The sequence below is a fragment of the Dinoponera quadriceps genome, unplaced genomic scaffold (genome assembly GCF_001313825.1).
Source record: "Dinoponera quadriceps isolate SergipeBrazil2010 unplaced genomic scaffold, ASM131382v1 scaffold5286, whole genome shotgun sequence".
Taxonomy (NCBI): Eukaryota; Metazoa; Arthropoda; class Insecta; order Hymenoptera; family Formicidae; genus Dinoponera; species Dinoponera quadriceps.
Genome location: NW_014559209.1, coordinates 1 through 23,972, shown reverse-complemented (window position 1 = coordinate 23,972; position 23,972 = coordinate 1). Strand labels below are relative to the sequence as shown.

General features: G+C 44.9%; 1 long non-coding RNA gene across 1 annotated transcript; it reads right to left on the bottom strand.

Annotated features, from left to right (window-relative positions):
- Positions 1-9,500: 9,500 nt before the first annotated feature.
- LOC106750246 lies at positions 9,501-15,205 on the bottom strand. Its single transcript, XR_001374926.1, has 3 exons — positions 13,563-15,205; positions 13,413-13,495; positions 9,501-11,592 (listed from the first exon to the last, which is right to left on the bottom strand). It is a non-coding gene; the product is annotated as an uncharacterized LOC106750246 (long non-coding RNA).
- Between the last annotated feature and the right edge of the window lie 8,767 nt (positions 15,206-23,972).

The following is a 23,972-nucleotide window of genomic DNA, read 5'->3' as shown; positions in this document are numbered from 1 at the left end:
AAACAAATCCACACGCGGAGCACGCAACCGACACGTGCACATGTAGGCAACAACATTTGTTGTTGTTGTTAAGCACGTGTCGGAAAAACCGCATTTTCGCGGTATAAAAGACCGCTCCGCCGTGCCATCGGGACCTGATTCCGCCGGAGTCAGCCGGATCGTAAGATCGTAGCTGTTCCGGATCCCGATCCCCAGGTCGAGGGATAGCGACGGTACGTACACCGTCGCTGCTGTGAGTTCGCAGCCGACTCGACATCCTTCCATCCGGAAAGTCTAAGGTACTGCGTACGCTGTCTCTCCCGTGGAAGTCGCGGGCACCGGACACCTCAACTTCCATCTCGGGACGGTGTGTTCGCCGTCTCCACCGGGAGCTCCCGGCCCTCTTGCCCGTGACGGACTGGGGGATCGGCACGAGTTGGAGTTGTGTGTTCGCCGCCTCTGTGGAATGTTCTCCATCTCGGCCCCTCCACTCTAGTCATTGGGCTCTGCGTCTCCGGGGCATGCGAGTGCCCCGGAATATCGTTCCGCGTACCGCGCCGCGTATTTAGAGACCACGCGTGTCTCTCCGCCGCACCTCGCCGGAGGTATCACCACCGCGCCGCGAACTGCGAACCGACCGCCGCCGGCTGCACGTTGATTAGGCTCTCCCGNTGTTCGCCGTCTCCACCGGGAGCTCCCGGCCCTCTTGCCCGTGACGGACTGGGGGATCGGCACGAGTTGGAGTTGTGTGTTCGCCGCCTCTGTGGAATGTTCTCCATCTCGGCCCCTCCACTCTAGTCATTGGGCTCTGCGTCTCCGGGGCATGCGAGTGCCCCGGAATATCGTTCCGCGTACCGCGCCGCGTATTTAGAGACCACGCGTGTCTCTCCGCCGCACCTCGCCGGAGGTATCACCACCGCGCCGCGAACTGCGAACCGACCGCCGCCGGCTGCACGTTGATTAGGCTCTCCCGGCCGACTCCACCGTTCCTGTAAGGAGGCACGACACCGCGTGTCCTCCGCTCCGGGAGTCGACTGACGCTGGCACTCCGCGTGCAGCAACCGCCGAACCGCGTACCGAGATCCGTGAACCGCGTACCGCGTACCGCGACGCCGAGTCAAGCAGGTGCAATTCCGCCGTTGCACTCCGATGCGAGACCGTCAAATTTAAAGCCGCGAAACATTAACACGTCGAGACGATAACACCGCGCCCGCTCACCGCTGACACCGTGGGATCCTCGCAGCAAGCGACACGTCTGCTCTAAATAGGTTCCGGGAAACACCGATCCGCCGAAACACCGAGCGAGCGTCAATACACGAGCGAAACATAAACACGGGATTCCGTCACCGGCACTGCCATCGCAATATTTACCGGCGTTAAAAGACCAACGGAAAGCACGGCCTGTCATCCTTAAAGCTGTACCAAACATCGCGGCAATAATTAAATAAACAGCGTAATATTTCCACACGCGTTCGATCACTCACTCACTCATCCACTCACACACACGCACACTCGCACTACAAGACACCTGGACATCCGGCGAGCTACGCCAGTGCTACCGACACCGAAACACGGTCGACCAGCGACACCAGCAACGACCACCCCGTCGGCCGGGACGGGACGAACGTCCACCGATCGACGGGGTCCGGGTCGCATGTTCAGAGTGTTGTCTGCAAAATCGGCGAATGAACCGGCGTCTTCGTCGTCTTCGTCGTTTAAGAAACGAGGCGCGCGAACGATCCGACATCTATCGCGGTGTCTGTGCAGAATCGACGTGAATGTGTAATCTTTACAGCGACACCACATCGCCACGGATGTCAATTCTTTCTGAGATAAAAAATCGGCAGGCTGAAACAATGAAAACACCAAATTTATAAAAAATTTGCGACATTTTATACACTTGTACGTACCTCGTACATATGCTCGAACATTATGAACGTGGTCATCGTTTCCGCCCCTAGACGTCGTTGTCGGATGCGACACTGGTACGAACTGACGTTGGAAGACTCGGGACTCACCGCCTCTCTCTCGATAACTCGACTCACCGCCCGTCCCTTTTCACTCGTTTTCCCTCTCCCAATCTTCGGCCAATCTTAATTTCGAATTGTCATCCGCGTTATCTTTGCAAATCCATCGTAAACCAGGTATTGAGTCGATATCGATGTTTCTACCAACTCGTTTTGATGTAATCGACGACAAGTAGTTTTCCTCGTAATCCCTCAAAGAAACGCTCACTGTGCCATTTATCGCTCGTTCGCACGGCGAGTCCCTTTTAAGCATGATTATTTTTTTGATATCGTTTGTTGAAATAGCAGCACCGGTACCGTCGTTATCCATCGTCGCGAAACGCATTTTAGACGGAGCGTTGAGTCGCACGCTACATACAAAAGAGTTCCGTTCGTCCCACAACGACAATACCAACGTTCGATCTTTATTTTCCATGTTGTATGCAATTGTGACGCCTTTTAAAGCCACATTGCTAACACGTACATCATTCATCAATGATTACAATTTCTTCACATTCTCATCGTGCGAGCCACGATGTACGCGCGTAACAGTTTCGCGCAATGGTTTTAACGTTTCTTCAAAGATTTTTGTTATTCGTTTTCCATCTGTCGAAAGTGTGACTAAACACTTCTTTTCGAAATCATATACGGTGTGTTTGTAAAAGACGGCATTTTTTTCATTTCCATACTCTCGTGATAAAATACGATACAATAACGATACGTTTCGGCGTTAATTATCGGAAGGTTCGTCGTATTTTTTGTCAAACCGAAAGTTACAACGAGAAATGTGCACAAAGCCACGATGATGACGATGCAGAAAACGTATTTAAGAAAATCTATCCACATTGCAAAGCCCGAAGGAAAAGAAAAAAACTACTAACGCTTACAATTCAAAGTATCGTTCTCTCATATCGTACATATGAAGCAAAGTGTTCATAAATGCAGTTTCTGTCTTAAAGCAAAATATTTGCATTTCGTAAGATGCAATTTCTTTTCTATCGTTAAAAAGTATTAAATTTTTAGCGCATTTCGACAATCGATTTAGTGATGTTTTGCACTCTTCTTTGTGCATCGCACCAATGTTGTGCAAATCACTGTCGTTCTCCTCAAAAATTTCCAACTTTGTATCGCGTTGATGATTAACACATTAAGGGCGGGAGTCGTAGTACTACGATTTATCTCGACTGCGGCTTAAAGGCGGGATCGTAGTAATACGATTTAGCTCGACTGTTCCTTAAAGTTTTTATGATCACACAAAATATCGCCCGCTCTAGGCCGAAAAACGAGGCGGGCGGCCGCCGCGCTACCTAGCATACTTTCGTCGAGATCGCCCGCCGTTAATGTGTTAAGAAAATAAAGAGCCGCCAAGTTTCCAATGACACCGCTACGAAGCGGATTCCAGCACGACAGATGTGAACTTTTTCGCACGATGCTTTGAATTTCGCGATTCGACAAGAATATTGACAATGGTATCGATAGACACAAAGCACCGGCTCGAACCAAAGCTTCGAAAGCTGCGAGATATTCGGAACAATTCGTCTCTTTTTTCTCTTCGCTGAATAAACAAGCCACTCTGTCGAATATAATAACCGTCAAATCGCACGTCGACAGTTGCCTGCCTGCCGTATCGCGTTTCTCGAAATGCGAGAAGACTGGCAGAATCGCGCGATGTTTTGCATTCTACCGCGCAACAATCGTACGCGTCTAAGTTTTAAAGAACGCAGTACAACATTTCAATCAGATCGTTTCGAGTCGAAGGTCTGGCCCAGATGAGGTCGTTCAAAGGTTTGCAAGAGAGACGAGATATACTTACGGACGATTCGTTCGGTTTGAGAACTGCGTCGTCTACCGTTTTGAAATATCGTATCAACGCACGAGAATCCGCAGCTGCGAGTTCTAATATCGTAGCCGCGATCGTTGCTGTGAGTTCGCTGTGTGGTAGTGACTTTGATTTCGAATGAACGCGCAGCAAAACGCTCATCATATCGACACAGGTGAAATGTAACGTATTTTTGCGCAAAGTATAGTACAGAGCGTATGAAATATCCAACCAATTTTCAACTTCGCTCAATTTTACTTCCGAAGTGCCGAAAAAATTTTAATCGTCCATCTGCACCAGGGATCGAGGATATTTTTTATCGTCGCGTGCGTTGTAACGTTGCGAATCCAACGTTCTGCCATCTGTCAAGAAAAAAGGAACGCGATCGTATAAAAGCAATAGTATTACGCGCTTCGAAGTAAAGTATGAGGTGAAACACTCACATTAGTCGATAAATCTCTTTGACGCCGTCGATTGAACGAACTTCGTAGAGAAAAGTTTGCAACTGATTTTTTGGCGAGTTGGCCCCAACGTTATATACGCGCGAATCCGTGCGTGAATCGTCATGTCGTACGGCGATATGGAAAATTTTGCCGATAGGATCAAAAGTTTCGCAGGATTCGAAGTGTTCTACGAGCGCGGTGTTACTATCGAAGAAATGGCATTATCTGGGTTTTAACATACAGGACCCAACGATACGGTGAAGTGTCACTACTGCAATATTGCGTTAAATGGTTGGACCGTTAACGACATTCCGATATTGGAACATTTGAAATGGTCATCTCGATGCCAATACGCCGTCGAAGTTTCGAAGAGGCGACGACAGTCTCCATCGGCGGAGGATCGTCGCAGCAATATCGAAATTGCCGTTGTCGCGAAAACTACAGCTGCAAAAAAAGCAACGGAAGAGACATCGATGGAAATTGTTCGAGACGTTTGCGGATGGAGACGAGAGGGCAAGCCGTTCGAAAAAAAAAATGCCGCAATTTCTGCGCGAAGAGCATTCGAACACTGCTCCGATAGAATGCGTACCTTCGTATGTTACGGAATCGGCGAAACTGCAGGTTTGGAACGATCCGCATATTTCACTCCGATCACGGTGGCTCGATTGGTCGAACAAGGATTCGCGAGAAACGGACGCAACGTTGTGTATTTCGAATGTGGAATGTTATTTGAATTGAAGGATCATCGAATAAGCGATATATTGAACGAACACGCCGCTTCGTCTTGCGAATTATTCAACGAGACAGTGGTCGAAACCATGGTTTAATTATTGTTTTTCTTTCGTTTTTTTCGACCATCTTCGATGTTGCGATTCTTTCTTTTAACCGCGACGTTACCATCGTCGTTGATTCTACAGTTCCATCGATTTTTAATTTGCGATATTTCACGCGAGATATAATCGAATATTTTTTCAATCGCACCTGCGGAAAGAGTTCCGAATTCTCTCAATTTTTCTTCGTCGAATCGATTGAGCACCGTTGTTAATGTGGCGCCTATTGCAAGATCGATGCCTATTGATTCTTTTATCATAATCAGATCACTGTGTAACTCGTCACCACGTTCTCCACACAAACGTAAATTCTCTACTATTTCCACGATGCATGCTAATCTTTTCAAATTTTCAACAGTCGCGAACCGTTTGTACGTGTTGTAAATCGTAGTCAACGATTGCGCCGTGAGCATTGTATACACCATTCTGTCTAATGGATTTTCCAAAACATACGACATCATACCGAACATAATGTGTTCCACTCGCGGTTCATCGTAAGCTTCACATGCCAACTTCCATAATTTTTTGTTCGTTATCGTATCGTACAGCGCCGTAACATCAGCGTCTATACCTATCAGTTCAAAAAAACAAGCGCATTCGTCAACGATGTCGGAACTTCGCAAACCGTATTCGCCAAAGACACCGTAGCAATCAATGCGGATCGCAAACGTTGCGATTCTCCCTTGTAAGAACATTGTTCTTCATTGTTGCCGATAAACATCTTGTCCGAGAGAAATAAAGAAAAATCAAAGAAAAATTACTCTCCTGCGAAACTGACGATGTTTGAAAGTTCTGTCGATTGTATCAAATGTTTATGGCCTTTTAAAACATCCGTTTCTTGCGTGTACAGTCGTGGAATTTCGAGCGAAAATGTTAGCGACGTAACGCTCAAACGCAACGAAGAAGACGAAACGTCTTCTTCATTGTCAATGACTGTCATATTCAAGAAAAAAAATCGAACGCGATCGTCCGATAGTGATAATTTAACAATGATACAAAAAAAAGAAAGAAAGAAAAATAAAAAATTACGTCGCAAACGCATCGTCGATGAAAATGTGAAAAAGCGAAGAATTGTCGTTGACGGCGACGATGCGAAAAATGTCACCGCGGCAGCTTCTGTTCAGCAGCAGGCGACGAATGCTGATGATGGAACGTAATATCGATCGCGCTTGGTCGAACATATCCGTAACATCTTTGTACATCGGACGCGTTAATGATGATGCTCGTATTGTAATGGAACGCAGCGATTTGAACTTATTTCATTTTTATGTAGAAAACGAATCTAGCGAAGTGCAAACGACGCAAAAAAAAATGATAAAAATTTTTCTTCTTACACCGATACAGCCGCAATAATGAGATTGATATCCGTTGCGATGCAGGACGTGCAACAATGCAATTTGACCTCGAAACACAGTGTTCTTCTCAACGATGAAACCAGAAGCGATATCGATGACGACGCAAATGTCGATATGTCGAATTTTGAAAAGAGTAATGAAAATTTGGAACGTTCCGTATATATTGCTCTAAACAGGAGTTGTTCTCAACGAAAAATAATCGAAATTGCTTGCGAGTTTGTTACACGTGACGATTTAATTTTGGACATTGGTACGATATCTCAGGAGCTCACACTTAAAATTTTTCGCGTATTGTCGAACACGCCTTCGAATGTTATAGTGTATTTCGTGGTAGGGCGCAGACGGCTCGGCGATCTATTGCACCAGTTTCATCAATTGCCAAAATTGGTGTTCACTTCTGCAAAAACATCGATTTTGAATTGTTGCACCGCTGCTCCAATCGCTGATCGTGTATTGGCGTATCGAATTTTGTGTTGTATCACGCTTTCCATGAATCCGATCGAACATTCGACACGATTTGGTTCGCGCTACAGACATATGCGCGCTTTATTGTTCGTTTTGGCTAATGTAAATGCTCGTTTAATAGTAGAAAATTCAGGAAAAAATACAAATCTGTCTTTGAACATGCAAAGTTTAGGAAAAGCTTATCACGATACTGGTATGCACATTGTTTCCGAAAAGAGCATTCAACAGGTATTGGAGCTTTCTAAACAAAATGACAAATACGAATGCAAAACCAATGGATTATTGGTGAATCAATCGTTGAGTAAAGTTTCGAAGATCGGTATAAACGCACGTAGTATCACGCGGACGATAGGACGTTTGAAGCATATTCGCGCAAAAATACAAACAGTAATTTTTTTGCACACCCACCAGTCCGCTTTTTGCATGCGAACAATGAATAAGGAAAATGGAAAGTTATGGAAGAATCATGTCTCGCAGAAAAAAGAAAATTCATAAGACCGATAAATATGAAGGATATGCGGATGTGTTAATTCGTATTTAATGTGTATCGATAACGAGTCAAAAGTACGTCGTCGCGGGGTTGTGTGCAATGTAAAAAACAGAGAAAATAACAACGATGTTGAAATAAGAACCATTTTAACGAAAGCGATAAAGATTTACGAAGATGGTAGCAGAGAGATACCACTGATGCCGATATCGCGAGGTTCTTGCTCCTCCAAGACAATGGATCTTCGTCGTCGACGTCGTCGACGCTCTCGTCCTCGTTCTTCTCGTACTCGATCCCGTTTTCGTTCTCGTTCTTCTCGTACTCGATCCCGTTCTCGCTCTCGTTCTCGTTCTCGCAAACGCCGATCAAGAAAGAAGCGCGTTATGTTTCAGGAATAACTTTTCTTTGTTTTATAAGACCCATCCTTCCCCCGAGCGCGGACGCCGGCGGATCCTCGGCGCCCAAGGATCCGAGATACGGGGATCTTACCGCGAACAGCAGCTGGATCCTATATTTCCAGAAAATACCTGCGAGAGTCGTCGTCATTAATCATTCTACTCGCGTGTGAGCGATCGAGAAAATAACGAGCGACATTGCCCGTCGCGCGCCTAACCGACCATTTCGCCGTCGGCGACAACTGGTACGCGCTGAAAGCTACTGTTGCGCCAATCGGTCGAATGGAAAAGTGAGACATACACACACTGACAGCGCGCGATTGGCGCCGTCGCTTGTCACTACGCGAGAAGAAAAAAAGTGGAACGAATCCACCGGAAGTCAAACAACAAAATAAATTAACCGCTTTTATTGCACCGGTCCCTCCGGTGCCAATATACATATATCATCGCGACACCACGCGTGTCGACGCATTATCGGCGCCGTATTTTCTCATCTCGGCGCGCGAACCGGACGGCGGAGTGTATTTTTCTCCAGATCACACACCTCTTCTTGCGAACCACCTTGTGTATATATATATATATGTGTTTGGAAAATAAACAGACCCTGGGAAGAGCTATTGAAAAGGGATAGGGTCACAATGGGTCGCCGTCAAATGCGCCGCATAATCCCAGCGTCCATCATCCTAACAGCATTCCTTTCTTATCGATCATGACACAAAACAAGGGCAAGCGCTACTGTAAAATGACACGACCACACGCTATCTAAAAGCGACAAAGGGGCCTTTCAATGCGTCTGCGATTTTATCCGCCTTTGTATACAATCGTTAGAACTAAGGCCCTTCAATACAATTAGGTTCTTAAGATTAATTATGTCAACCGGATGCTACCGGGAATTTTTCCAGAATAATCGCCCTCCACGCAACCTCCTCTCATTGGCGATCGTCATCCACCACCCCCAAAATCTTCCCTATATAAACCTCACTCTCCTGTCGCGGACACACTCTCTTTTCTCTTGCTCCTGGCTCGCTGGACCATCGTCACTTGTTGCAATTCTTACATCGCGACTTAGTCTTTGTTTCATAGACCACGATCAGTCCGGAAGTTCCAGCTTTGTTAATTCTTCACTGCGCAACTGAGGAGTCCTTAAAATGGTCTTTTAGATATTTCGCGAGTAATTCAATCATGTGAATACCGCGAGTGCAACTATCCAACGACCAGACGACCCAACATCTTGAGAGAAGGACCACCTGTTCGAGAAGGTTCACCCCATCTACGATCCAGTACGAGTACGATGAATACCCTACGAGGAGAGGATAGGCTCGAGGCCCTCAGGCTCGCAGTTAGAGATCTAAACGAGGCTCGCGACGATACCTTAGCCGCACAGCTCAGAGCCTTTTCCGAGCTTTTAACCCCCAATAGAAATTCTCAATTACCAACCCCTTCTGACGAGAATACCCCGTCAATACCTCCTGGTTCCCCTCTCGCCCCTTCCTATTCGCCAGATCCTAATTACCACCGACCCCTCCTACACAACCGTATCGTGACTCTCCCTCACCTTACCCCTGGATTTCGCCTCCTCCTTCTCCCCCATATTATCTTAATCTACCTTCGTGTTCCCCCACACCAGACCCACGGACCCCATCTCGACCTCCATCTCCATACGATTCCCCTATTTCCCCTTTTGAACCACCCACTCCCAACTCCTTACCCTCCCCTTAAACTACTATCGGTAAACTATCTGCCACACACACACACACACACACACACCGTATTGTATAATGTAACCTCGCTGTTTGTTCTATATTGTAACCTCGCCGTTTGTTATTCTATATTGTAACCTCACCGTTTGTTGTCCTATATTGTAACCGCGCCGTACATTATTTTATTTGGTAACCTCACCACTCGTATAATACTGAAATGTCAGCCGTAGTCATTGAATAAATATCGAAATTGTCACTTTAATTTTCCTATTTTATTTAATATTCATACCATCGCGCGTTCACTATCCTTTTCCCCAATTATTCCGCTCGCGGTCCCATCCCAGGTAAAGGGTTTCGGTACCTTGACCTAAGTTTGGGGCACTCGCTTACGCGTGCGGCCGTTGCGTTCTTTTCCAGGACGTAATACTCTATTCCTAACGATCCTTAAATCATTTGTGTTAAATGTTATGTTAGAGCCAAATTTCCTGCATATTTAAGACCGCGTAACTTTCACGGTCTATTAGACGGACATATGCCCGGTATTAGATGTCAACTATGTCGAGACGAATTATTAGAAATGAGACGTGCTATTTTCTGCGACACGTGTCCGAACGTATATATAAAATTAATGCGCACATTGAGAGCACGCGGGCACGATATTTCCCGCGTACTGCATCTCTTATTTGACTGCAATCACTTAAAGTTAATGAATCTCGTAAAGATATGGGATTTCAAACAGTATTTCAATAACGTAATCAATACGGTCACCCGTAGGCACTCGGAAGTTAAACAGAATGTGCCGACAACAACCACCGCAAGCCCGAGTATATCCGATATTACATAACTTCCTAAATTTATACAACGCTAAATGCATGTTAACCGCCGCACATCATAACATCGGAAACACTTTTGCCAGTTGTATGCAATGCTATATAAACATGAGAGAATCACTACAGCAAAAATTAAAGTTAAGCGTATTTCATGGCTTTGTTGAAGGACAGATAATACCATTACGCTGTTTAATATGTAATATATCTCTTGCATTCTTCGAATCAGTATTACGCTGTAGCGATTGCCTCCCCGCGTATTATTTAACCATTAGTAACCTGCGTAAAACCAACGTCGATATTCACAACATATTCGAATTATTATATTGCCACGGCTTGAAAGAAGTCGTAATTTTTAATGCGAAGACAACACGTAACGTAAAATTAATTACCAAACTCGAAGATGCTGAATAATAAATGCCACTCGCGGGCAAAAATACAGCAATTAAATCATTGCAGGAACGCCATCAAAATGTATTTACTCAGGCCACCTAAAACATGGTTAGGTCCAATAATGAGAGATTTTCCAAATCCACACCTTGCCAAGTGCATAATTTCATCAGCTTATTGCACTTCCAATAACTCAGTTATTTGCTGTACGCTTTGCCATACCACAAAAGATGCAGCGACAAACGAGAACTTAAGTTTTAACACATTCCATGCCTTCACTGAAGGAGATGTTAAATTTTGCAACTGTATATTTTGCGACAAACCCATCATCTTTAAGATACCAATAGAAAACTGTCGCGACTGTTTTACCGCTTATTTTGAAGTCAATTACGATCTATGTAACATATCAATCGACACTAACAAAATACTTGGACTTGTATATTGTCACGTTCAGAGCAAACTAATCTACCTAACTGTCGAGCGAGAACATGAAGGCGTAAAAACCGCCGAAAATATTATAGATAAAATAGAATACTGATACACAGCGCTACACACTAAGATTATTTGCGATATACTATACTTTCGTTACAATCCCCATCAGCGAGGGGTCCCCGATTAATATTAAGCCACCTAGAATAATCTCTCTACTCAAAATATATATATACCCCTTTTTCCATCATTTATCTATTCAACAAGCGGCGGGTGTTCTCAATCTTCTCGGGTTATTGCCGGTGAATGCAGGTAAGCCCAAAACTATAAGGAGAGCAGCGCGTTTTCATTCCCGAGGGCCCGAGGACGTGACATATAAAATTGGTGGCAGCGGTGGGATAGGTTTCCGCTGTTGGATAGGTTTCCATCCCATTAGGAATTCCCCCGATAGAGAGGCTGTAAAACATCTGAAAATTTTTAATTTTTCTGTCACAACACACTGATCGGTTATTCGCATAAGAAATCGTATTGTAAAAATTATTTTTCCTGTAAATTTCGTGAATCTCGCAAATTATCATGTTATCCTACTACACATATTTCTTCTTGTAACACGCATAAAAACATGACACACAACACACGGTCAAGAACCTCCTCAGAGTCCCCTCAAAAATTACATCCGATACCGCGTCAAAATTTGATCAGACCACTATAGCTCCTTATACGGTAGAAAAAGTTGAAATCATAACGGAACAAATTGTTACTAAACAGCGTTTATTACAAAATCAGTCAGAAGCAATTCAAGCACAGCAATTAGAGTTAGAGAGGCAACGAGAAGAATTTGAAAAAGGTAAAATCACTACAGTCGATATGCAAAATATATCAAGTTCCATTCGCAATTTATTACAGTTAGTAACCTCCTTACAACAAGAAACATGCTCTTTACAGCAAGAAATGCATACATTCTAAGAAAATCAAAATGTTCAATTTAAAGTAGACTCCAACGTACAGCAAGATGCGTAATCAAATTTATTAACTACTAGCGAGCCTCAGCATACGCATAGAAACCCAAACGATACGCCATTTGAATTACCTCGAACTTTCTCCCCCATCTCCCATAACGATTACTCCCCTATACGTCTTAAATATATCGCCGATTCTATTCCTAGGTATGACGGTGAACGAATATCAGTATTCCAATTCAGTAAAATTTGTGAACGCGCGCTCGATCTTATACCTCCGCGACACGAGCATTATTTAGTGCAGTTGATTTTAAGCAAGTTGCACGGGCACGAGTATACCACAATCGACGGTTCAGAATTTACTGATGTTAAAACCTTGTTGAGAAGATTAAAGAAAATTTTTGGTCCCAATAAATCGTTGAATCAATACAAAGGAGAACTCGGTAACGCATATATGAAACATAATGAAAGCGTGTTTGATTACGTAGCTCGAATTAAAGAATTACGAACCGCTATTATCGATCTTCAAACAAAATCTCAAGGCATACTCGATAGTCATATCGCTCGCGAGATAGATCGCGACGTGCTAGATAGTTTTATTAACGGGCTATCTTCAAAATTATTGACACGCGTAAAAATGGAAGGCTTGATACAAGGAATTTATGATTTATATGAAGCCTTTATGCGTGCAATTCAGGTATCAAAAACTATGGAAACAGAAGCGTTGCGCCGAAAACCGGCATACGTCCCCCGACCTGCCCCCTCCTTCTGCGCCGAGATATCACCAAGTCAGATTATCAATCCCCTCCTAGCCCTAATCGAATTTTGCAAAGACCGCAAGCGCCCTTTATTAAGCCCCTGATTCGTGGACAATTAGGTCCGAATACTCCCTTTTCATGCTATATGAAACGCCGCGTCATGTAACGAAAGATTGTCGAAAACTCGCATATCGTAAGTTGTTAGAAGCGACGCCGGGACCGTCGTAAAGTAGAGATGATTCAGAAAACGCGAATCGCGTTCCGGTCACAGCTGGCGCCCGCCGGGATGCGGAACAAACGGGACGTCCGCCTTAGAAGAATGTACAATTCGCCGATCAGAAAGAAAACTAATACCAACGTTCACTAATTTTGCACCGAGTAATAATTACCGAAAATAATTCTATCTTCGCTAGATTTAATCGACCCGTGCACTTTTATTATTGATTCCGGATCCGATGCAAATTTATTATAAAATAGTATTGTTAAACCGCATGTCGAACTAAATAAAGAACGAACTTTATTATTGCAAGGCATCGCACCTAAACCATATAAAACCTTAGGGTCACTTACGATTTCTTTGCTGGGACGTCCCATTGAATGTAGTCCCAGATCGTTTTGTTTTTCTTCATCCCGGAATTCTTGGAATAGATTTCCTGAAATAACATAAGGTAAATGTCGACTTCGAGAAAAAATATATACGTTGTGAGAATATTGAAATACCTTTTGCAGGAACGAATCGAATCAATGTCAAACCAAGGTCAGTTGTTCCATTTCACGTTAACGTTGCAAACCCTGAAATACAACAAGGATACATTCCTACACTTGATACACCGTGAGGCGTGTTCGCCGGAAACGCCATTGTCACTAATAACAAGGGGAAGACCCACCTACGCGATTACTACGATTACACAGCTCCACAAAAAAAAATTTTCATTGCCAGGGATCTGACTATGTATACTATATGTTTTTTGGGTCGCTGAAACCGAATCCATAGTCGAAATTTCTCTGTCAGATCCGGTTCTTTTCCTAACTTCAAAAAACAGGCCAAAGACCATGAAATTCAAGCTAAAAATCTAATAATTCGATAAAAACTCAAACAAAATCCCGCAATCATATATTTCATCAAATCCATAACTATGTAATCTCAAACCTCCATAACCTCAAGCCTCATAACTTTAAAAACCTCATAACCGAGGCGAGAGGACCTCACGCAAATAAAGCACCCCGTAACGTGAGAGGCGAGGGGACCTCATGCAAATAAAGCACCCCGAAGGGAATAGAAGCCTGCTACGTCCACGTCGTTGTTCCTAGGTTCGGCAAAATGTAGGTTTTGTGGCGAAAGAACGTGGTTTATTATTTGGTTATGAGGTTTCAATGTATAAGATGTTAAAAGGCTCACCTGTTTCGAACATATTAATTTACAGTGCTTAAATGCGTAAATGTCATTTTTTATTGGGTTACGGGGTTTCAGAATCATAAAGTTATGGGGTTTTTGAGGTTATGAGGTTTTAGGATTACGTGGTTTTGAAGTTGAGAGGTAGTGAGATTGAAGGACAAATCTGTTTCAAACGTATTGATTTACCCTGCTTCAGTGCGTGTAAGTCTTTTTTTTACTTGGTTTAGGGGTTTTAGGATCATAAGGTTATGGGATTTTTGAGGTTATGAGGTTTGAGGTTATAGAGTTTTGAGATTATATGATTATGAAATTGATGAAATATATGATTATGGGATTTTGTTTGGGTTTTTATCGAATTATATGATTTTGAGCCTGAATTTCATGGTCTTTGGCCTGTTTTTTGAGGTTAGGAAAAGAACCGAATCTGACAGAAAAATTTCGACTATGGATGCGGTTTCAGCGACCCAAAAAACATATAGTATACATAGTCAGATCCCTGGCAATGAAAATTTTTTTTTGTGGAAATGTGTTATTTAATACAACCGAGTAGGAATATAATATTTTGATCCTCTCGGTAGAACTTCTTGAATACAACTCTCTCAGCTCCGAAGTGAATTTCGACTTAGGTACGAAAAAATTTTGCGGAGACATGTCTTTTCCTTCCCTTGTTCTTGACACACACACATTGGATACATAGGACGGATGACCCGGCCGAGGCGCGGAGCCCCCCTGTGATACTGTTGACCCAACAGTTTCTGGTCCTTTGCCCTCATTACACACACAATACATAATTAACTCAGACACCGGAATTGACGCGGACTTAGGTACCACGTCCATTCACGGAGCCGTCGAAATCCGAGGGCAAACGATGGCCGCAGGTCTCTTGAATAATAACGTTAACCGTGCTGATGAAGTTTTGAAACTTTTGCGATTAGAATATTTGAATTCAGAAGAGATAAATAACGTAGAATCTTTGTCCGAGAATACGCTATCAGATTCCATTTACCAAAGGAAAAACTTGACGCTACGAGTGCAGCGCAACGTTGTATTCACACAATTAATATTATACCTATTCACACAAAACAATATAGGTTTCCCCTCGTACACAAAGTCGAGATTGACAAACAAGTAAATAAACTATTAGAAGAAGATATTATTAGCCCCTCAACGTCCTCCTATAATGCACTAATATGGATAGTGCCTAAGAAACCCGATTCGCAGGGAAACAAAAAATAAAGAATGGTCATTGATACAGATTATTGAACTGTTGCGCGAGTCGAGTCGTCACGGATAATGTGGGGTGCCTTTCACAGCACGATAGAGCGGAAGGCGTTGGTAATGCTCGGTGTCAAATAAATTATCTCTTGTTGAAAAAATGAACTTGTCTTTATTACGTTGTCCGCCCGATACAATATTTCTAGTGTGATCGACAGCGTGTCGGTTCCCGAGAGTTGAAAATCTAAAGTCGCGCCCGCGCCGGTTTCACGTCCCCTTTTATCCTCTTCCTATGTCTCAATCAGAGGGGACGGTTTTGATGTGTCAGCGTCACTTGGGTGTGGACGCTGACCATCTTGATTTCGATATTTCATTTGCCAGAATGCAGAGTTGCATTTCCGTAAAGTGACGTTTCGTAATTCGAGGCCGTACTTTGTTTATGGCCATCGACCTGTCTCATCGTTATGCTTACAACAGAACGAAAAAACTATTCGAGATGCATATTCTTTACCAAATATTACAGATATTTTATACCAGTTAGGAAGCTCTAAATATTTTTCAATGCTGGATTTAGCTTCAAGCTTCCATCAAATACCAATGTCCACCGAAGACGCACATAAAACCGCTTTTTCTACTCCGTACGGACATTACAAGTTTAAGAGAATGTCATTTGGATTAAAAAATGCACCCGCGACTTTTCAGAGACTAATGGATACCGTATTATCAAGCCTACAAGGCAACGAACTTTTTGTATATATAGATAATATCGTTATTTATGCTTATTCATTGAAAGAACACGAATTTAAATTCGGCAGATTAATGAAACGACTCAAGAAAGTAAATTTAAAATTACAACCAGATAAATGTGAATTTTTAAGACACGAAGTAACGTATCTAGGTCACATTATAGGATCTGACGGCGTTCGCCCTGATCCTGATAAAATAAAAGCTATTCGCGAATTTCCAGTACCAATCAACCCGAAGAATATAAAACAATTCTTAGGTCTTGCCGGACATTATAGATGTTTTATTCCGAATTTTTCAAAGACTGCAAAACCACTAACAGATTTATTAAAAAAAGACGCATCTTTCGCATGGTCAAGACCTCAGACTGAAGCATTTGATATCCTGAGGAACTCCCTTTGTTCTGATCCTATTCTTCAATACCCAAATTTCACTAATACATGATGCGATCGTTCAACAGTGCCGGCGTCCCTCAGGTCGACGACGAAAGCAACAACGGCGAAGAGAACAGCGACGAAATTAGTGACGACGACGAAGAGAATCGTAGCAACGATAGAATTATTGGTGCTAGACGAAGACAAAAGACTCAATAGATGCCTGTTTCGAGATTTACCAGTTGCGGTGCGTAAACACGAAGATCGATGGTTGGAAGCCACGGTTTCTCGCTTCAACAGACGCACTTTAGTACCGTGCGTCAGATCTTATCGCGAAGCTGCGGTGCTGTCGTACACCTTCGACAAATTGGACGCATGCGGATCCACTGTGAATTGGTTGCGACGAACCGTCACCAAGTGCGATCTCGAGATGCAGAACAGACTGCTGCAGATGGGTCGCGCGTATACGAAAAAAAATGCAATTGTATCCATACGTGTACGAACGTTTTTACAATTTCTTAGTGGAACGAAACATGAACAAAGACTCCGTCGTGCCGATATGCGTGCAGGTGTTGACTTATTTGATCAATTATTCGTAGACCGTGACATTGGCGCAGTTTCACTATTACGTTTTTCAAAACAGCTGTTCGTTTAGTAAAGTTTGCAAATTTTTTCTTCGCGCGTGTAGTGACGACAGTTGTTCTTGGTTCGCACTCGTTACATACTGCATCGTTATCAGAAACTTAGCGACGGCAACAATCTTGTTATAACCAGCGGAATGTGTCTGACGGAAATGTTTCTGTATCCTCTGTTGGCCCGGCGCAAAACGGAACAATCCGTTCTAGATAACGACGAGGCCACGGGCCTATCTTTCGTCGCTCAGGCGAACGGATCTGTAACTCACTTCGATCGTTTGTACGGCTCGTTGTTCGACCGACCGGATCTTCTCTCCACCATGTGCGAGTTCGTCCTACGAAACATAAAAACACAATGGAGGAGGAAACGAAGAGGAAGAGGAAGGGATTACCGTTAACACCGTTTGTCGTTTTCTCATCGACAATAGCGACATATATTCGTCTTAGCCAATATGCTGCACTGGCGTTACATCGGTGCAAATTACATCGGTCCAGCGACGAATTGCATCGCGGCCGTACGCAGCGAGAAACAATTCGTGGAGTCTTTGGCGAATAAAATATCAAACACGGCCAACGAGACGATGAAACTTTTCAACGAGAACGGCGGAGACGACGATATCAGCGCAGGAGACAGGAGAGACAAGAACACCACTGCCGACGGCGATAGAAGCGACGACGAGGCGGCGGCGTTTCCGGCGACGCAGAATAGAATCGTACGTTCAACACGTGCTCTATCTCGTGTCGGAGTTTCTCGAAATCGCAGGTTCGCACGACTGCTTCAATCATTATCTCTATTCTGATGTGATACCTCAACGAAAAAGGACCGACGAGGCGTCTAGAATCACTCGCAAACGCGAATTCGCGAAGGAAAACGCTCGACTCGAGAGACGCGCCGACCGTGTCTCGAACAGTGTCACGACGATGGCCGAATCGTCATCATCGGCAGTGGCAACAGTGAAAGTTCCAACAATCGAATACCGACCGAATCCGGAAATGTTCAGAAAATGTGCTTCCTCTCTGATCGTATCGGTACCGAATACAAATCGCGATTCGTTTGTCAAACGTTGGATCTAATCGTGGTGTTTCCGAACGTACTGCGCGCCGAGGATGCGAAGGTCATATTGGACTCTCACGCGGAGTCTCGTCACTTCGCGGTAGCGATGATGATCAATCTGGCTAATTCGTTCGGTAGAAAATTGCTCGAACAACAAAATTCCGTGTTCTATTTGGTGGACGTTCTGACGAAGAGCGGAAAAGACGTTCGAAAGATGCTGTACGCCCCATCGGCGTATCAAGCCAGAGCCATGGACGACGGGGAATTTTGTCGCGATCACGCCGATGTTTACTCCGCGACGAAAGATTTTCTGGGCCGAAAACAACCTCGGAACACTACCGTCGATACCGCCGAAATGCTGACATCATCATCGCCGTCTCAGCCGTCGTTTCTCGCAAAATGTCGTACATTTCGCACTGATGTAGGACGCCTTTTGGACGATATCGTTAAGCGCGGTTGCAGAGTGGACTTGACGAATGTGCCTTTGAACAATGTTAGATACAAACGATCGCACGGCGGTGTCGTCGACGACGACGACAAACGCCGCCGTTTCGTCGTGCAAGCGAGCGATTTGTCGGAAGAAGACACCACCGCCGCAAACGAGTCGAATCCTTTCGCGAACGCTGACTCGATGCGAGAGTATCTGTTGTCTCGCGAGCTGGAAGAATGGTTTTCCGGCGACGCGGTAAGTTCCCACAACGAGGTGACGGTCGGTTTGTCCGACACCGAGATGATCAACGTCGCCATGTCTGTATATGTTTCTGCTTGTACGTGAAAAGAAACGCGCGAAACTGTTTGGCAACGGTGTTACCGCGACGACCGGGGTTAAAAAAAAAGGTCATCACCGCTACGCGACCGACAATTGGTTCATTCGGCTCATGCTCGATTCGACGGAGTGTCGCGAACGATTGATCGCTCTGTTTCCGGAGATGAACATTCACTCGCACGACACGCTTGCCAAAGGACTGAACGCTTATGTATCGAAGACTATAGATCCGGACGATTATTCGCCGAACAACATCGGAATGATGATCAGCACCGCAGTGGTGTCTCTGTACATCATGGGGAATGGAAATCGCGGCGTGCTGATGTTTCTGTTGGAATACATCACCGCTGTGCGATATCCCGGCCAATTCTTGAAAAGCGCTCTGTTGTTTCAAGGATCCAGCGACGGCGGAAAGAGCGAATCCGCGCACGAGGTTCTACGCACGATTTTCTCGTACAAAGTGACCGGCACGATCAGCGACGCTACTCTGCGACATGGCGTTTGCGACGAGGTGAACACGGACATTCAGAGCATGATGAGTTCCCACTTGCGTCAATGCGACGAGCTGGAGTGTCTGAACGCCGAACTCTTGAAACAGTTGATATCGAAAACTCCGATAAAAGATCGTTTTATCGATCAAAACGCGCAAGCCTTCATGAATCCGTCGAAGATCCTGATGGCCGTGAACGATTCGATAAATATGCGCAGCGACGCTGGAGTGGTGACTCGACTGAAGTACGTCGTGCGCATAGTGAATCGTTTCAAGATTCTACACTCGGTCGCGTTCGATTGCAAACAGGACTTCACAGATCACCATTCGACGGCGAGCATAGCTCATTAGATAGAAAACAATTACTACGCTTAGGGTGTAAACTTCGATGTGTTTCGAGTTGGAATGTTCCTGATGTTAGAACATTACACCGTCGACATGGCTGTCTACAACGAAACGATATACGTGGCGATAAATGCGCTCTCGGCTAATATGGAGGTGTCATCGTCGAATGGCGAATTATTACGAAAATTATTACAACGGCGACGACGTAACAGCGTCCGAGAAGAATCGTAAATTATGCGAACGAATGGATCGATTGCAATTGTGGCGGAAGAGCTGGTTTTACGGATTGATGGGTGAAGCGTCGATACGCATGGCCAGCGACGGTCGCGAAGGCTTGTCAATTTTCGCAAACGACGACGTGCCCGTGCAATTGCTAACTTCGCCGTTTTATCGCACCATGGAACGAGTTCGCGCTCCGTTCGTCATGTCCAAGCTGACGCGCGTCATGCAAACCGACGCGAAGAATCTGCACGTGATGATCGATCCGTATCAATGGCTTCGCAGAAAGTATCGCGTCGTTCACAATCACCGCGTTCCGATGACGGAACAATACCTCATGACGTTCCTCCGAGAGTTTCTCGACAACGTGGTCTACGGAGTGACTTGTGCCACCGCCTAAGAAGTCGTCACTAAAATGAGAGAACGCATCAAGACCGATTTTCCTCAAATATACGATCTTCAGGACAATATGTATCGCTTTTCGTTTCAACCCGTCGACGGATCGAAGTAAGCAAGCGCCGTCGCGCTGCTTTATAAGGGACGGAATTTGCGCGTTAATCGTGAGAATACATTTCGAACGAGAAGGGAAAAAAAGGTGCACGCGAACAAGAACGAAATAGCTGCCTTTGCTTTCAACAACGAATTCAAATTCCGCGCTGGCGGGCGAAAAAGGAGAAGGAGGAATGTACTCTTCCGCGGTCACCACCGCCAACATTATCACCGCCGCAGCTGCTGCTGAAACCAACGGCGGTGCCGCCGTCCACTTCCAGATCGAACGATGACGAACAACGTCTTCAAATGATGGCTGAGACGCCGGTTATCAACAACGGTGGCGAGAGTGAGGAAAATCCGCTGTTGCAAAAAGCGTGTTTCTTCAACAACGTTTTCTGCACGAAGCGTTCCGTGCACGATCTGGTGTCCTTGTAGCAATTGTACGAAACTTTCCCTCGCGATGCGAAAAATCGTATTTTTGCGGGAATGTGTGTCGACGAATTCGAGCAAAAGTTGTGCTGCTGTCACATTCGCAAGAAGCATTCCAGGGACGTGTTCAATTATTTGTGTTACGCAGCCAACGTAAATGTGAGTCAGCGCTCTCGCATCCGAAGGAGGAAGTTGCGCACCCAGCGCCTCCGCGACCTAAGGAGGTCCCTGCGAGAACCTTCGGTCGTCAGTTCATCTGCCGCACTCAACCCGTTCGGATCTTGAGCTCTCCCGCAGCTCTCCGAACTCGTACAAGCCACGTGTTCTCGTCGCGCACGTGTTACTATTTCCATCCCTCCTCAGGGTCTAGCGTAAATTCTATTTCTCGTTAAGTTCAACTTCTAGGTTTAGATTCTTTTTATACATTCTAAATTATAATCTCATAGTTAATAATATCGTATATCACAAGGCAATTCGTGCCGTATCGTCTCGTGCCGATCTCGATTGAGTATCCTAACTTACCTCCGCTGAGTATTCCCACGAGTGACCCGCGACGCGACCGCTATATGCAAATTCGCGCCGAAGTGCTTTACCATCACTACGGCGGAGCTACACCCGAGCATCTGCCCGAGGGCCTGAAGACCAACACCACGAGCAGCACACTCGAGGTGAGCACCCTATATTGATTCCAGCAAGCCATCACCGGTGAGTCATAACGGTTAAGTTCTTCGTCAAATCTATCACGGACTCCTTGCTAGCGCGTATCCCAGAGTAGGACTATTCAGCCTGACTACTCGTAAAATTATCTTGCCCCGTTCAAGACCCGAGTATTGTAGCAGCCGCGGCCGAGCGAGGACGTAACAATTTTGGTAACAGCGGTGAGATACCGCTAAAAAGGAGTTCCCCCGTGATGGACATGTGTAGCAAGACCGGCAAGGGCAATAGGCCCCTCACTGCGGATGAGATCGAGTTACTGCAAGCGAAACTGCAGGAAAAAGAGGCCCTGTTGGCCGAGAGAGCGAAAGCTATACAGCAAAAACCCAGGCCGCTGGTGCCGGTACTGCAAAAACCCGGGCCATGAAATCGAGGAATGTAGGAAAAGGCAATAACAATAGGGCAGGTCAGGAAAACTTCCCGAGCCCCTCGAGGGACTCGGGCAGCCCTCGAGCGAGACCCTCGCGCGAAAAGATTCACCCGATCACCGCGAGCAGCCCCGAAACACCCACCGAAACCACATCGCAGTCTTAAATTAGAATAACTTCGCGCACGCGCCATCCGTAACGATAACCGCGCAGGGCCTCGCGACCAAAACGGACTTTATGATAAATACTGGAGCCGCACTTAACCTAATCAAAGAGAGAAACGTTCTTTCCGACAGCCGAGTCGATCACAAGGAACTAATAACGCTCCGCGCCATTACGAACGATAGTATATCGACCTTAGGGTCAACAGTAATCGAATACATAGGATATCCCATAAAGCTGCACGTAGTAGATAACTCGTTCCCTATTATTCAGGAAGGTATATTAGGATACGACTTCTTGTGTAATGCCTCGCGGATAGGTTTCGACAACCGCGCAGTCTGGCAGGGAATAACCATTCCCTTTAACCTCTTCCGCTATTTTCACAAGTCTGACTCGTGATGAAAAGTTTAGGCCAAACTTGAATATCACGAATCAGACTCGTTGTTTAATTTCATGCCAAACGCGGATATCACGAGTCTGACTCGTGGTTTTAATCTCTAGCCAAGTTTGAATATCTCGAGTGGGATCGTGTGTCCCCATGCAGGCCACGTGCTACCTAGAAGATAGTGGTGCTTTTCGTGGTACAGATAACGTCTCCAAGCTAAATAAACACAAGCACTCGGCGAGACCAAGAAAGATTCCGTTATACGAGGTACACACGTTTCGAACAATCTGCTCTAGAAAGTAATATTCTTGACCATTCTTAATTTTGTCAAGCCCTCCAGCATGTATAAAAAAAGACGCAAAATTACTAAAAAAGCAAGTAGTTCGCGTGGAAGTAACAGAAGTGAAAAAGCTTCCAATGTTTCGAGCTGTCAATCAATAGATAGTGAAAGAGTTATAAACAGTGATGAAAATTATAATGACAGCAGCGTCATTGTGCCAGTGATAAATCCCGCAAAAAGATCAATTATATATGACAGTGATGAAGAGGAAAATACCAGACCTGAATTGAGTGTTGAATGGAATTAGAAGGAAATTGATAACAGACCAACAATTTGGGAATATTCCGAGTCTCGTGGTGTAAAAGACTATGTTTTAAACTAGTTAGGCACGAATGACGGATTATTAGATTTATTTTTCGTTGTGTTTGACGAAAATTTGTGGGACATTGTAGTTATGCAAACAAATCTTTATGCGTGTCACATCCGGTGAAAACCCGGATCTCATTTTTCCTTCCTCTTTTACCTTCCTTTGTCGCAAAATCCTAAATCTACGCCATTTCTACAAAAACCTTCCTAAACACTAAAACCCGGATCAAAGACAAGCTCAGAACTCCTAATCTCCTTTTTTCAAACCTAAAACTAGTCCCAACCAATCAGAATATTTAGAACACTCCTAGGACCAACCAGAATCCTTGACCCTATACCNGTTAAAACAGAACCACACTCGAAGACCAATCAAAAACGCTGGAAAACCCCTCGACCAATCAAAAGCCTTCAAACCTACTCCATAGTCCCAGACCAATCAGAATACATGACACTTACTCCCTAGAGGAAAATCACTAAACTTCCTACACAGCCAATAAGAACGCACGACACATATCCCTAGCAACACTAACCGCCACCTACACACGACACCAGCCCCGTCCATTGGGTATAAAAGAGGGGCCCTGAGCCCGAGAAGTTCATTTCATCCGCGGACGTTTCATCCGGTGCACTCCCTCCCAAGCACCAATCTCCTAACTCTGGGTAAGCATTTAGACTTAGAATAATTTCGACTCAATC